The sequence below is a fragment of the Lycium barbarum genome, chromosome 6 (genome assembly GCF_019175385.1).
Source record: "Lycium barbarum isolate Lr01 chromosome 6, ASM1917538v2, whole genome shotgun sequence".
Lineage (NCBI taxonomy): Eukaryota > Viridiplantae > Streptophyta > Magnoliopsida > Solanales > Solanaceae > Lycium > Lycium barbarum.
Window position 1 is genome coordinate 106,945,853 of NC_083342.1, and position 15,853 is coordinate 106,961,705.

Below are 15,853 nucleotides of genomic sequence, written 5' to 3' on the forward strand. Positions count from 1 at the left end.
CCCCGTGACAAAAAGCTTGTAAAACTTGGAAATCTGGAAAACTACTCATAATATCTGCAGATGGTTCATAAAGATCAAGAGGTGGCTCATTAAGATTTAAAGAGGGAGCATTTAGATTGTGTGCGGGCTCAACAACATCCAACACTTCTGTTTTAATATACATCTTGTCACGACCCAGCTAGGGGCCGTGACGGATACCCGGGGCTAGCCACCGAGCACCACTCGTTCTAATACTCATCTTACTCATTTAATGCCCTTTTACCAATTTTATACACGAATTGTAGGAAAATCATATTTTATATAGAAACATAAATACTTATATACATTTGCCTCTCGGTCATCAAAATAATATATACATAATAATAACATCTTGTGAGACCATCTAACCCACACTGCGTATCTACGAGCCTCTACTGACATACTAAACATAAAAACGGAACAAGACTCCGTCGTGCCCAAAATATGCATATATACCAAAAGAAGAATCATAAGCACCTCCGGACAATGGAGTGCTCTCAATCAGCTGACAGCTACTAAGGGTCTGGACCAAGCTCACCTCCCTGTCTACCTGTGGGCATGAACACAACGTCCAAAGAAAATGGACGTCAGTACGAACATTGTACTGAGTATGAGAGGCATAAATAATAAAGAAAGACAGTGTTAATATAATGTGAACATCAATATGAAACATCTAAATCTGAATGACAATCATAAAAGAAGTAATGCATGCTGTCTTACTCATACTCATCATAATTTCATATATGCATAATATGCAAGCTGCCCGTCCATATCGGAACGGTGTAATAATCAATAACATTAGCCCGCGTCCAGGCCTCCCGCGTCCGGGGTACCATCTCATGCCGCCCACTAGTGGTGTCTGCCCATGCCAAAAGGTCATGGTGTATCCGTATAGCTGCCCGCCTTGGCGGTGACTGCCCGGCCAACTAGGCGCGGTGTAATATGATCATGACATGCTCATAAAAAAAATACTTGTAATAATATGTTTATCATAGTATGCTTATCATAGTACATGCATAAGACTCAAGATCAACTATACTCTGTCGGGGTGGCGTAAGGTCGTGATCCCCCGATTTCATTATGGAGCAATTATTGACATTCTGCCTCACCTTGAAGGAATTAGTACATAAGGTGAGTGTAAGAAATAAATAGCATCATTATCAATATGGCATCATCATATCATATCTCTTATCTCTTATCTTATATAGACATTTATGGACTTAGGCTTCTAGCTTTCCGGAAAATAGGAACTCATGAAGAGGAAAAGAACTTATGCTATAGGATTCATGCCATTAGAAAGAAAGGACTAGCCTCACATACCTTTGTCGTTTAGCTATGTTATCGTTCACTTGCTCTCCCCCAATGTCACGTCGTTACCTTCACGGGAGAATTTGTATTAACATTAGTTAATCGACTATAAGAACGCGTCGTAAATTCTAGAGAAAATTGGGCAGCATTTCCCCGGTAAACTTAACAATCCTCGAAATTCCAACTTAGCCAAACATCAATCAAAATACCAACAACAACAATACTAACAATTTCATATCAAACTAGGATTAAATCCATCCTTAGATTACTCCCAAAACAGCCCAACATGCATTCGGATGCCAATGCTTGTATACACTTCCTTATTTCTGTATATCCATAATATAACAACAACTACAGCTAATCCCCCGATATTCCAGCCCACAAAACAGTCCATAACGACTATAAAACAGTCCCCAAAATATCATCGCAAAACAGCCACAAATATTATACCAAACAGCTCCAAAATATAGTCACAAAATAACCACGAAAATTACATAAAACAGCCCGGTATACGCTTTGTATACAATATCTTTATACACTTTATTCTTCCAAATTCAAGAATAACATCAACAACAATATCAACAACCTCATATAGCAATATAAGCACCTAGAAATCTCTCAAAGTTCCAATCAAAAACAACCCTCAAGGCAATCATATCAACCAACTAATCTATGACTTCATAACATAATTCCCTTCACTTTAAACTAGGGAATTCTCCCATGAATAACTTAATTAACAAGAATAGAGTATATTACATACCTTATTGCCCAGAATACTCAACTAAAATCCTAGCTCCAAGCTTCAATAATCAGTCACACATCAAGCACCAAATACTATAATCCTTTCTTAACTAGTTTCCAATTCCTAAGATGAAATCTTGGTTTGATTTGGAGGACTTCAACTTGAAAAATTTAGAGAGATTTTAGGAGGGTTTGGGAGGGTTTAGAGAGAGTTTAGGGTGAGAGAGAGAGGTAAAAATGAAGAAAAAAAATCAGATTTTTCGATTTTTACTTTCCAGATTTTTACTGTTCACCGAGTACTGTTCATCCGCGTCTACTGTTCCCGTGTTACTGTTCATCCGCGTCTACTGTTCGCCGAGTTACTGTTCATCCGCAGAATTATTTCATGGACTCAATTTTTTTTTTTTCTGAGGTGTAACACATCTCTAGCAAATCAAGATTCATCATATAACGCACCGTATCAGGTGCCACCAAAAAATATTGCAAAGACTCATTGTCAAATATGGGAATTTCAGAATAACGAGCATTACCTTGAACGGTAGAAAATGGCCATCTACTAGAAATGACAAGCCTTAACTCATTCGGATTAGTTTTCATTCTAATATGTAAGTTTCTAACTAACCAATCATACTCAACATTTAATGGAAGTTTAACAACAGAACGAGCACCACAACTATATCTAACTGTGTCAGATTCATATATTATATCACCACCCTAATACAATGCAACTCTAACACGACATTCATTTGACATTTTTTAGACCTGCAAAAATACATCGGTTATCAGTAAATATTTACTCAATGGGAAGAGCAATTGACAATGAAAAAAATCACTAACCCTTTTTCTCCATATTCAGATTGGTGAGAATTCAATGTATTCTGCTCCAGATATAGAGGACTGGGAAAATAATGTTGAAGGCTCTTTAAGGGAAGGCTCCCTCGGATGTATGAGCCTTTAGGTTTAGAAAGTCTGCCATGTAATGTCATATCATTGCAAAAAAAAAATTAAATTTTCAGGTTCTCTGATTTTTAAAGTTTACACTGAAGGTGCTTTACGAAAGATGAGTCTTTCTTCAAAGTACATATCAACTGAAGGCTCATTGATCCCAAAGAAACTTCAGTGAAAATATTTTTAACGGACTGTCTATTTTTAGACGTGAAAACTGAACACTAAAGGCGCTCCGTCAAGGGTGCGTTTTCACCATTTTGGTCACAGAAATTCGGACAAACCCATTTATTGGATTTGTCCCTAAAAGGACACCATTTTGGTCAAAAATTCAAAAATTCCCTTACCCCCTCTGTTTGGAAGTTGTTTCCTGTAGTTTATTAATCTTTTTTATGAAACTATGTTTGTTTTTATTGTTCTTAAAATTATGTTGTATGGTATTATAAACCTGTTGTAATCTCATGGTTATATAACCATGAAAAATCTCAATTTTTATAACTAAGGATTTGGTGATTTTTCCGTAGTTACGTATTTTATTTCCCCATTATATTCCTTATTTTCAAAGTTCCTATTTTATTCTTTACCCTAATTTTATTAATATATACTATAAACTAGATGTTTAATTTTCCCTCCAAAGACTGAAGTCAGTTCTGCCTCCAACTCCTTCAAACGTCTGAAGTCAGTTCCTTTGTGAACTCCTTTGCAAAACTTGTATTGAAACAGAGGGAGTATAAAGGAACAAAAAATCGGTAGAAACCAAAGTTTGAAGCACGTCTCTTTACTGCTTTCATTTTGCTTTTTTTCTTTTTTCCCATTTCCAAAAGTGGTGTCCCAGCCACCTTATGCACTTCTATATAATGTACGTGCATCCTACATACAGGGTAACACTCTGAATTGCTATTCAACACCTCAAATCTCAGTCGTACTTACTAATACTCAGTTGGAACTCAATTATATTAAAGCAGTGAGAAAAAATCAGCAGCACACGCGTGGATCAAACAGAGAGAAATGAAAGCTTTTGTTAGAGCTTCATGCAGTGGCGGACGTAGATAGAGCCGAGGGGGTTCACCGAACCCCCTTCGGCGAAAAATTACACTGTATATATAAGGTGAAAATTATTTTTTATGTATATATAGTAGACGTTGAACCCCTTAGCTTCTTCATTTATGGCTTCTTTATATTTTTGAACCCCCTTGACATAAATCCTGGCTCCGCCACTAGCTTCATGTAGGGCACGCAAGCTTTTTTTTTTCTTTTTATAAAGTAACTTGAACAAACACTTGTATTCGAGGTTAAAGAGTCAAAGAAAAAAAAAAAGAGAAGAAAGCAGTTATTTATTGTCTTTGTAATTGGGATTATCCTAGTGATTGTTGATATTTTTAATAGTTATATTAGTTAAGGGTATTCTAATAAACTTACATGTTATTATATAGTAGCGTACAGTCAAATCAAACAATAAAAATGTTATTAAACCACAAGAAACGATACAGTTTATCCAAACATAATGTTCATTAATACAGTACAATACAATACCATACTGTACATTAATGAACTAGGGGAAACAAACCATCCAAACAGAGGCTTAAGGGCATGTTTAACCAAATTTCCAAAATTTTATTTATTTTGAATATATTAAAAAGTATGATTTGGCGGAATTTAAGTAACTTTAAAGTATCATATATTAAAGAAACTATAAGGCATTTAGTTAAAAGTGACAAAACTAAGATAAGTGATTGATGTGTTTCATAATCAACATTTTGTAGTTAAGAGATTGAAATACTCTTAAAGATTTAACACTAAGAATTAGATTATTAAATTCCTTTTTACACGAACATGTTGTCAAAATAGCAACAATCTTAATATATTTTTATTTAATAACTGAAGGGCTTAATACATATTTTTCCATCTCAACTTGCAAAATTCATTTTATATACTAACCTGAATAATCAAATTGTAAGAGGACAAGAGATTTCATTTCCTCCTAAAATATGCCCAAATCCCTTCTTCTTCTTCTTTTTTTTTTTTTTTTTAATGATTACACCTTTTTGCTCAAAAAAGTATTGTCCCTTTCTTCTATCTTTCATTTTTTGAAAGCAATCTTTCCTTTGTCACACACTACTGATACAGTTAGCACAAAGCCACAAATTGATACTTTATGGACCAAGTCAAGCCTTAGGCCTAATAATAGGGTCCACTGTTTGATCACTCCACAAATAATAATTCTAGCAGAAAAAAAATATGGAGTAGCTAATATAGTCTCAACTTTGCCCGAGATAAAACACAAGCAGACATATCCTAAATTTAAGAGGGAAACGATAAACAACATGCAAAAGAGTCAAGCCTGCACTTGCAATAGCACAGCATTGATCATTTTGTTGGTGGTGGTGTAATGGAAAACTTATATGTTGCCTTATAAAGAGCCTCGCCAGTTCTCTGCCCTGCCACTTCACCAACGGGCACTGCATCAGAACGTTCCTCTACGTCTTCCTCTATGAGCTTTACTCTCATTATCGTGAAGATTTTTTATCTTGGTTGTACCTATAATAAGAGAGGAGGCTAACTCAGTATTCACACGTCGTGTCTTTAAGAAATCAAAGCACAATTTGTAACGGCGTCTGATTTCTTGATGCTCTCCATTTCTTGAGGCAGAAAAATTTAAAACGGAAATATTGCACAACTTTCTCTTTTTTTTTGTCTTTTAGATTTTATAATGGCATACAACCTACAAATCTTCTGGTTAACAAAGTATCAAGTGAGTGCTACTGCTAGTTTTGCAGATTGAGAAATGAGAAATGGAGTGCATATACACAAAGCTTTCATGCGATAAAGTTTGTCTATCTCTGGATAAATGACAATACTACATTAAATGGCATTACCAAACTTAATAGCAGCTAGTTATCAATCATGTCAAGATTAATGAATAACATATCCCCCCTACACCTCTCAGCCTCTCAAATGCTGTACAAAGTCTATCTTCGTTAATGCGCCTATATTCATAATTACTCATTCGGCTGTTTCCACTAGCCAAAATCCTGAAAAAACAATTCTCACTTCTTCAGCATTTTGATGACATAGTCAGTTAGCAGAGAACCTTGCTTTTCTTACCTATTATAGCTGTTTTCACATTTCTTTCTTTACAACTACTCTATGATCATCTTTGTATTAGTGCAGCTACGAGAAGAATTTCTTACCAGGAATAGGTACAATATCATCCCCTTGATGAAGGACCCATGAAATAGCAAGTTGAGCAGGAGAGCATCCATGTTTCTTGGCTATTCCTTCCATACGGATGTATATAGATTTGTTCTTTTCAAAATTCTCTCCAGTAAACCTAGGGTGTGTAGTCTGATAGAGAGTAAATGAATCCAGATTCATAAGAGTGTAAGAAAAAGGGATTCAATGCAAAAATACATTAATAATAATGAAAAGTAGAAAGAATTTAGAATTAAGATAAACAGCTGTTTGTTTTCTTACCAAAAAGCTGTTAGCGGGCAAGCTTTCAACAACCGCTTTTCCAGCAAAAAGCCCACGTCCAACAGGGCCATATGGAACAATCCCAATTCCAAGCTTCCTATTAGAATAAAGATAGAATGAGAGTACTGAAAAGCATGTTGAAAATTTCTCAGCATCACTATCCATTAACTTTCCATTTAGTGGTTCATAATTTTAATAGGGAGAGAGGAAATAATACATTCTCGTACAAAAGGACAACAAGAAAAATGATTAGTAAATATCTCCCGGGAATGTGCCCTTTTTTCAGTTAGATAGCACTCCAAATTATACTAACTAGTAGAAAGTCCAGTTAGTCTTGTCTTTGATTTCGAGGTTCTTTTCTTCTTTTTCAAAATGTGTAACGGAGTATAGAGAAACCTGCAAACTGGAATTATGTCATCCTCAATTGTCAATGTCACGCGTCCATAGGGAATACTCCGGCTGTACAGCAGTGATAGGATGAACTGCATGTGCTCTCCTTATCGTTTCTGGGTGAACTTCAGACAAGATCTCACGTGAACATATGTCATAGCACTGAATATTTATTCTCCTCTCATGTATACACGTATGCACTTCAATTTTAATTCTTCGACACATATTTATTTTCTCCGTGCACTTTTACTTGTTCACTTTTGATTTTTCACGTTCTTTAAAAATTAATAAATGAAGTACTCCCTCCGTCCATATTACTTGGCCACATTACTAAAAATATACGTCCAAATTACTTGTTCATTTACAAACCAAGATAAAATTAATTAAATCTTTTCCATCTTACCCTCTCCTTCCCATATTACTTGGTCACGTTACTAAAAATATATGTCCAAATTACTTATTCCTTTACAAACCAAGATAAAATTATTTGAATCTTTCTCATCTTACCCTCTCCGTTCCATATTACTTGGCCACATTATTGAAAATATATTTCTAAATTACTTGTTCATTTACAAAATTAAGATAAAATTAATTAAATCTTATCGATCTTACGCTCAGTAACGAATAGCAAATATAGTCTTTTTCTTAGAGTTAAGTCAAATCTGATCATTTTCCGTTTTAAATTTAAAGTTTATAAAAATGAGTTATTTTAAAGTGACAAAATAAAAAGTTGAGTCGGTTTCGGAAAACCTATATAAGCCGTATTCGTAACTCTATTTCTAGACACAGATAATTTCAAGAATACTGCATTTGTCCCATTTCAAGGTACCAATCTGCCCTAAGTAAATTAATTTCTATCTATCTATTATTATTACTAGTGAATTAGTCCACGCTTCACGTGGTTGTAAAAGACACCAATAATTTACTAAATTTTATATATATCGTAACAATATCATCCCTCAAGCAATGGTTGCATGTTTAAACCAAAAAATGAAAAAAGCAATATTCCATGTTACATGTTGTCCATGAAAGCTTCCAGATGGCCCGACTTTATAAATAGATAATATTTGTAAAATACACACACATAAGTCAAGATTTTTAAATATTTATTGGGAGTTTCTCCCTACATAAAAAATAATATAAAATAAATAACTACAAATAATAAAAGAAAATTACAACTACTCGGCTGTTTCTATAAATACACAGACGTAAAAATTGGTTCCATAGAGAAAAAGGTTGGGAATTAACATGTAATCATCTTCTTTAGATCAATCTTTATTCTTGCAATTTACAATGACTTTAAAATAAATTATATAACTACACCATTTCTCAAAGTAAAAATAAAAAATAAAAATAATAATAAACATTTAAATAAAACATATATGGTTCTTCTTCGTGTACATAAATTTTGTAATATTACTGTATACGGGTAAAACCGAGGACAAGGATATCCTCAGTTTCCCGACATAGGAATTGATCTCGGTCGTTGAGTTCGGTTGAAATTGGACACCGAGGTACGATGAGAAGACAGTTGATCATCACCATAATGGGAAGACCGAAATATCCGCCATCAGCCGGATATTTCGACATCGATCTCGTCCATCAGTTACCAAAAGATTATGTGCCTTATTTAGACTTGTACTAGGGTTAGGACTCCTCTACTATATAAAGAGGAGTCCACCTTCGTTTGGGCAGTTCTTTTCATACGCACAAATCCAAAAGGCAATACAATTAGCAAAGTGTTCATTCATCTTTCTAAGTATTTCACTACTGTTCATCTTTCACTACACAACCATTATAGCTCGATCTCGGTTCCCTGAACCCGAGGCCGACCACTACCTACTGTGGTTAGATCTTTTACATCTGTATTTACTTCATTGTTTATCACATAATACTCAATCGTGTTAAATCAAACCGCATCTCCTTTGCACCGCGTACAAATTTAATTGTTAACCATTTTTAGGTTAAACAGTTTGGCGCCCACCGTGGGGCCTAGGATAATAGTGGTGGTTCAATACGAGTTTTGATACCACTCGATATTTTTATACTTGTTCTTTGAAGTTTGATTTCAGGTCTACCCGATATGTCAGGCTCTCATTCTGTCAATTTTCACGCTGAATCAAGCCACCACGAGGAAAACGACAATGGGGTACCTAACAATAACGTGCCGCCAATCGATCCTGACCAAATCAGGTCGTCAGTGGAAGACGTACCAGTAGATGGGGATAATGGAGCCACATTGCAACAACTCTGGAACCAGTTGGATATGGCTATGGCGCAATTGCAAGCCTAGTAAGTGGTTATAGCGCAATTGCAAAATCAGAATCGAGCACCCAACGCTGCTTCATCTGAACAGACTGAGGAAACCGAGGAAAGGCACATTGATTGGAACAACGAGAACGACCTCGGACAAAATGTCAAGCTGATAAGAATGCTCGAGGAACTGACGAAACGAGTATAGTCCAGGGACAAGAAGGTGGAAAACTATAACGCAAGGGTTGATCAAATTCCTGGAGCGCCCCCGGTATTGAAAGGACCGAACTCGAAGAAGTTTGTTGTTACACCTCAGAAAAAAAAAATTGAGTCCATGAAATAATTCTGCGGGTGAACAGTAGACACGGATGAATAGTAGACACGGATGAACAGTATCCGGTGAACAGTAAAAATCAGAAATTAAAAACCGGAAAAAAATCTGATTTTTTTCATTTTCTACCTCTCTCTCTCACTCTAAACTCTCTCTAAACCCTCCCAAACCCTCCTAAAAGCTCTCTAAATCTTTCAAGTTGAATTCCTCCAAATCAAAGCAAGATTTCATCTTAGGAAATTGGAAACTAGTTAGGAAAGGATTATAGTATTTGGTGCTTGATGTGTGGCTGATTATTGAAGCTTGGAGCTAGGATTTTAGTTGAGTTTTCTGGGCAATAAGGTATGTAATAAACTCTATTCTTGTTAATTAAGTTATTCATGGGAGAATTCCCTAGTTTAAAGTGAAGGGAATTATGTTATGAAGCCATAGATTAGTTGGTTGATATGGTTGCCTTGAGGGTTGTTTTTTTATTGGAACTTTGAGAGATTTCTAGGTGCTTATATTGCTATATGAGGTTGTTGATATTGTTGTTGATGTTGTTGATAAGTTGTTGTGCTTGAATTTGAGAGAATAAAGTGTATAAAGATATTGTATACAAAGCGTATACCGGGCTGTTTTGTGCCGATATTTGGGGCTGTTTTATGTAATTTTCGTGGCTGTTTTGTGACAATATTTTGGGGCTGTTTTATGTAATTTTCGTGGCTATTTTATGACTGTATTTTGGAGCTATTTGGTATAATATTTGTGGTTGTATTGCGATGATATTTTGGGGACTGTTTTATGGTCGTTATGGACTGTTTTGTGGGATGGAATATCGGGGGATTGGCGGTAGTTGTTGTTGTTATATTATGGATATACGAAAATAAAGAAGTGTATACAAGCATTGGAATCCGAATGCATGTTGGGCTATTTTGGGAGTAATTTAAGAATGGATTTAATCCTAGTTTGATATGAAATTGTTGGTATTGTTGTTGTTGGTATTTTGATTGATGTTTGGCTAAGTTGGAATTTCGAGGATTGTTAAGTTTACAGGGGAAATGCTGCCCAATTTTCTCTAGAATTTACGACGGGTTCTTATAGTCGATTAACTAATGTTAATACAAATTCTCCCGTGAAGGTAACGACGTGACATTGGGGGAGGGCAAGTGAACGATAACATAGCTAAACGACAAAGGTATGTGAGACTAGTCCTTTCTTTCTAATGGCATGAATCCTATAGCATAAGTTCTTTTCCTCTTTATGAGTTCCTATTTTCCGGAAAGCTAGAAGCCTAAGTCCATAAATGTCTATATAAGATAAGAGATAAGAGATATGATATGATGATGCCATATTGATAATGATGCTATTTATTTCTTACACTCACCTTATGTACTAATTCCTTCAAGGTGAGGTAGAATGTCAATAATTGCTCCATAATGAAATCGGGGGATCACGACCTTACGCCACCCCGACAGAGTATAGTTGATCTTGAGTCTTATGCATGTACTATGATAAGCATATTATTACAAGTATTTTTTATGAGCATGTCATGATCATATTACACCGCGCCTAGTTGGCCGGGCAGTCACCGCCAAGGCGGGCAGCTATACGGATACACCATGATCTTTTGGCATGGGCAGACACCACTAGTGGGCGGCATGAGATGGTACCCCGGACGCGGGAGGCCTGGACGCGGGCTAATGTTATTGATTATCACACCGTTCCGATATGGACGGGCAGCTTGCATATTATGCATATATGAGATTATGATGAGTATGATTAGTAAGACAACATGCATTACTTCTTTTATGATTGTCATTCAGATTCAGATGTTTCATATTGATGCTCACATTATATTATCACTGTCTTTCTTCATTGTTTATGCCTCTCATACTCAGTACAATGTTCGTACTGACGTCCGTTTTCTTCGGACGCTGTGTTCATGCCCACAGGTAGACAGGGAGGTGAGCTTGATCCAGATTCTTAGTAGCTGTCAGCTGATTGAGAGCACTCCATTGTTCGGAGGTGCTTATGTTTATTCCTTTGGTTCCTTTATGTATTTCGCGCACGACGGAGTCTTGTTCCGTCTATATGTATAATATGTCAGTAGAGGCTCGTAGACGCGCAGTGTGGGTTAGATGGTCTCACAAGATGTTATTATTATGTATATATTATTTTGATGGCCGAGAGGCAAATGTATATAAGTATTTATGTTTCTATATAAAATATGATTTTCCTACAATTCGTGTATAAAATTGGTAAAAGGGCAATAAATGAGTAAGATGAGTATTAGAACGAGCGGTGCTCGGTGGTTAGCCCCGGGTGCCCGTCGCGGCCCTATTCGGGTCGTGACATTTGTTCAGATGCCTTTCCCACCTAGTGTTGCACCAAAACCGATCCCAAAAGGGTTCCGCATGCCGCACATCCCGAAGTATAATGGGACTACTGACCCAAACGAGCATGTGACCGCATACACATGTGTCATTAAAGGCAATGACCTTGCTGAAGACGAGAGGGAGTAGGTACTACTTAAGAATTTCGGAGAAACCCTATCCAAGGGAGAAATGATATGGTACCCGAGCATTCAATTGACTCGTTCAATATGCTTGCAAATGCTTTTGTCAAAGCTCATGCAGGGACCATCAAGGTTAAAACTAGGAAATCGGACTTATTCAATATTAAACAGCGAGCTGATGAAATCCTCCGTGAGTTTGTGGCCCGGTTTCAAATGGAGCGTATGGATCAGCCATCGGTTATAGATGATTGGGCCGTTCAAGCTTTTACCTAGGGGCTCAACTTAAGAAGCTCGATCACATCTTTGGAGTTGAAGAAAAATCTGGAGGAATACCCGGCAATCGCTCGGGCCGATGTGCACAACAGGTACCAATCGAAGATTATGGTCGAGGATGATAAGATTTTGAGAACTGCATCGGGATCGTGGCATCCCGGTAGGGGGAATGATCGATCGAGAAGAACGATGGATCGGGAACTGAGACCATCACACGATAGATATCAACCTTATCCACTCGATCGAAGGGGTAATATGCACAACGGTGAATTAGGCAAAAATGATAGGAGGAATGATCATGGCTCGAGGAATCGAAGATTGATGAACAGGAATGCTATCGACAGATCATCAGGAAGTAAAGAAGCCCCAAGATTGTGGGAGTATAATTTCTGCGTCGATGTGGCGACCATAGCAGCAGTCGTTATCCACAACAGAGAAACAAGGCATCTGAGGCCAATTCAGTCTGACCAGGAAAAATGGGATAAGAGCCTGATTTGCAAGTACCATCACACCCACGGTCTTCGAACCGAAGACTGTCGACAGTTAAGAGAGGAAGTCACTCGTCTGTTTAATCTAAGTCATCTTCAAGAATTCCTAAGTGAATGGGCCAAAACTCATTTCAAGAACGTAAATGCCAACAAGCAAGATAGACAGGAAGAGCCTCACCAGGTGATCCACATGATTATGAGGGGAGCGGACATTCCCCAAGGGCCGGTAATTAAATGCACCAAAGTTTTCAAAACGAGAGAAATGCGTATCCAGAGTTATGACCCCGATGGTCCTATCTCGTTCAATGATGAAGATATAGAAGGCATCGTTCAGCCCCACAACGATGCACTGGTAATATCTGTCCTCGTTAATAAATTTAGAATTAAACGTGTGCTAATTGATCCAGGTAGCACGGCTAATATCATCCGATGGAGAGTCATCGAGCAGCTGGTACTACTAGACTAGATCGTACCTGCAGTCCGAGTCCTCAACGGATTCAACATGGCATGCAAAACGACGAAGGGTGAGATCACTTTACCGATCAACACAGTTAGAACCACGCAGCAGACCAAATTTTGTGTGATAGAGGGAGACATGGGATACAATGCATTATTTGGAAGACCATGGATTCACAATATGAGAGCAGTGCCCTCAACTCTGCACCAAGCGTTAAAGTTCCCGACCCCGGAAGGGATCAAAACCGTTCATGGTGAGCAGCAAGCTGCAAAGGAAATGTTCGCGATCGAAGAAGCGGTTGTGGTGGCCAAGGCTCTAGTATTGAAGGACGGAAAGTCAAACAGAGGGGAAGAAGCCAAATAGCAATCACAGGTTCCGATCCTGGTGTCCTCGGAAGACTGGGATAGGAACATGCTAGATGAAGAAATCGACTTTGGAGTCCCGAGATCTTTCGTAGTACCCGATGATTCAGATACCACTAAATCCACGGTCGAAGAACTTGAGCAAATCATACTATTCGTTAATCTACTTGACAGGAAGGTATACCTGGGCACGGGGTTGACCCCCGAGCTCAAGAAAATTTTTATGAATTTCTTAAAAATAACTCATATTGTTTGGCTTGGTCCCATTTAGACATGACAGGTATCCCACCGGAGGTGACAACGCACAAGCTGATTCTGGACCCAAATTTCCCTCCAGTTAAACGAAAGAAAAGGCCGCAGCCCGAGGTCAAGCATGCGTTCGTCAAAGATGAGGTATCTAAACTCCTTAAAATGGGATCCATTCAGGAGGTTAAATACCCGGACTCGTTAGCTAATGTTGTAGTAGTATCTAAAAAGGGAAACAAATTTAGAATGTACATAGACTACAAAGATTTAAATAGGGCATGCCCGAATGATTCGTTTCCTTTGCCCAACATCGATCATACGGCGGGCCACGAGACACTGAGTTTCCTCGATGCCTATTCCGGGTACAATCAAATACAGATGGACCCAAAGGACAGAGAAAAAATCTCTTTTGTGACTAGGTTCGGCACATATTGTTATAATGTAATGCCCTTCGGCTTAAAAAATGTCGGAGCCACCTATCAACGGCTGGTCAACTGCATGCTCGAACACCAAATAGGAAAATCAATGGAAGTTTATATAAATGACATGGTTGTTAAGTCCCTGCGAGCAGGGGACCATTTAAAGTATTTGCAGGAAACTTTCGACATACTAAGGAAATACAACATGAAGCTGAACCCGGAAAAATGTGCCTTCGGTGTCGGATCGGGTAAGTTTCTCGGATTCATGGTATCGAATCGAGGGATCGAGATCAGCCCGGACAAGATAAAGGCAATTGAAGATATTACCGTTGTTGACACCCAATTTTGTCCCACCTTTCCTCCTAAATATTCTATTTACGCTTCTAGTATTTTTGGAAACTTTAAAAATAATTATTCATATTTTACTACAATTATTAGCTTTTATTAATACCGGCGTTTCGTTATTCTATTGCAGTCAGTAGCTGTTATTATTTTTGTTATTTATCCTTATCCTTATTATTATTATTGTTATTACTATTATTATTATTATTATTATTATTATTTATTATTATTATTATTATTATTGTTACCAGTATTATTATAGTTCGCATTTTTATCATTTCAGCATTTTTACCATCCTATGCACACGCATCACATTTATTTTGCGCAATTTAATAATAGCGTTTATTTATTGTTGAATTTTAAAAATATTATCGCACGGCTATTCACGACGTCATATAATTTTATTTTTATCTGAGCCCTAATAAATATGTACTTTTATTAGGTAATATTTTGGCACATGTTAGCATATAGTTAATTAAAGTAGATCTTTTACTTAAATTTAGAAGTTCAAATTATTTCTTTCATTCAGCCATATTTTAATTCATCTAACCCAAATCCAAGCCCAATCAACAACAATATTTTCAGACCAGCCTACATGTTAATTCATCTGCCCAGCCCATTACCCGCCTAAATCGACCCAGCCCATATATTTTTTATTATTCACCCAGCCCATGTTTCAGCTGGCCCACGACCCGATTCAACAGATTTGAAACACTAGGGTTATACCCTTTTTCATTTCATCCGCCGCACACACCACCCCCTTGCCCTCTCTTCCTCGCCACTTTTAGCAAAAACCTAGCCTACCTTTAGCCATGGACAGAGTTGTCCACCCCTTTCCCGTGAAAAACTTGACGCGCCCTTTCCCCTCCTCCCTCTCTCTCTCTTCAAGAACAAGAACGGAAAATCGCAGAGCTCCTTTCGCGAACCCAGGCCGTGCATGGCCATTTCGGGGAACGGCAATTAATGCTCGTCCTTTCCCCGTCAGATTTCAACCATGAAAAGCTCTCCAACGTTCAGACTTAGTAGGAGCTTTGACTCGACTTTGAATCTTGGTTTTCAAATCCCACCCAGATATTTCAAACCCAAAACCCTAACAGTTCCCCTATAAATAATTGCTAGATTGAGTCATTGAGAGAGGATTTCAGCCGCCCAAATCCCCTTAAAAAATATTAGTTCTAGCCGCCTCAATTTCCCCTAAAGTATTAACTCACTGTTTTTTGATATTCGAAGCGTCGAATCATTTGTTTTATTCTCATTTTTTTGGTCATGTTACTGTTTCATATCCGAGTCTATGCAAACTCGGAGGTCG

General features: G+C 37.5%; 1 pseudogene; it reads right to left on the reverse strand.

Moving 5' to 3' along the window:
• Positions 1 to 5,314: 5,314 nt before the first annotated feature.
• On the reverse strand, positions 5,315 to 8,466 carry LOC132644345 (perakine reductase-like; annotated as a pseudogene).
• Positions 8,467 to 15,853: the final 7,387 nt, after the last annotated feature.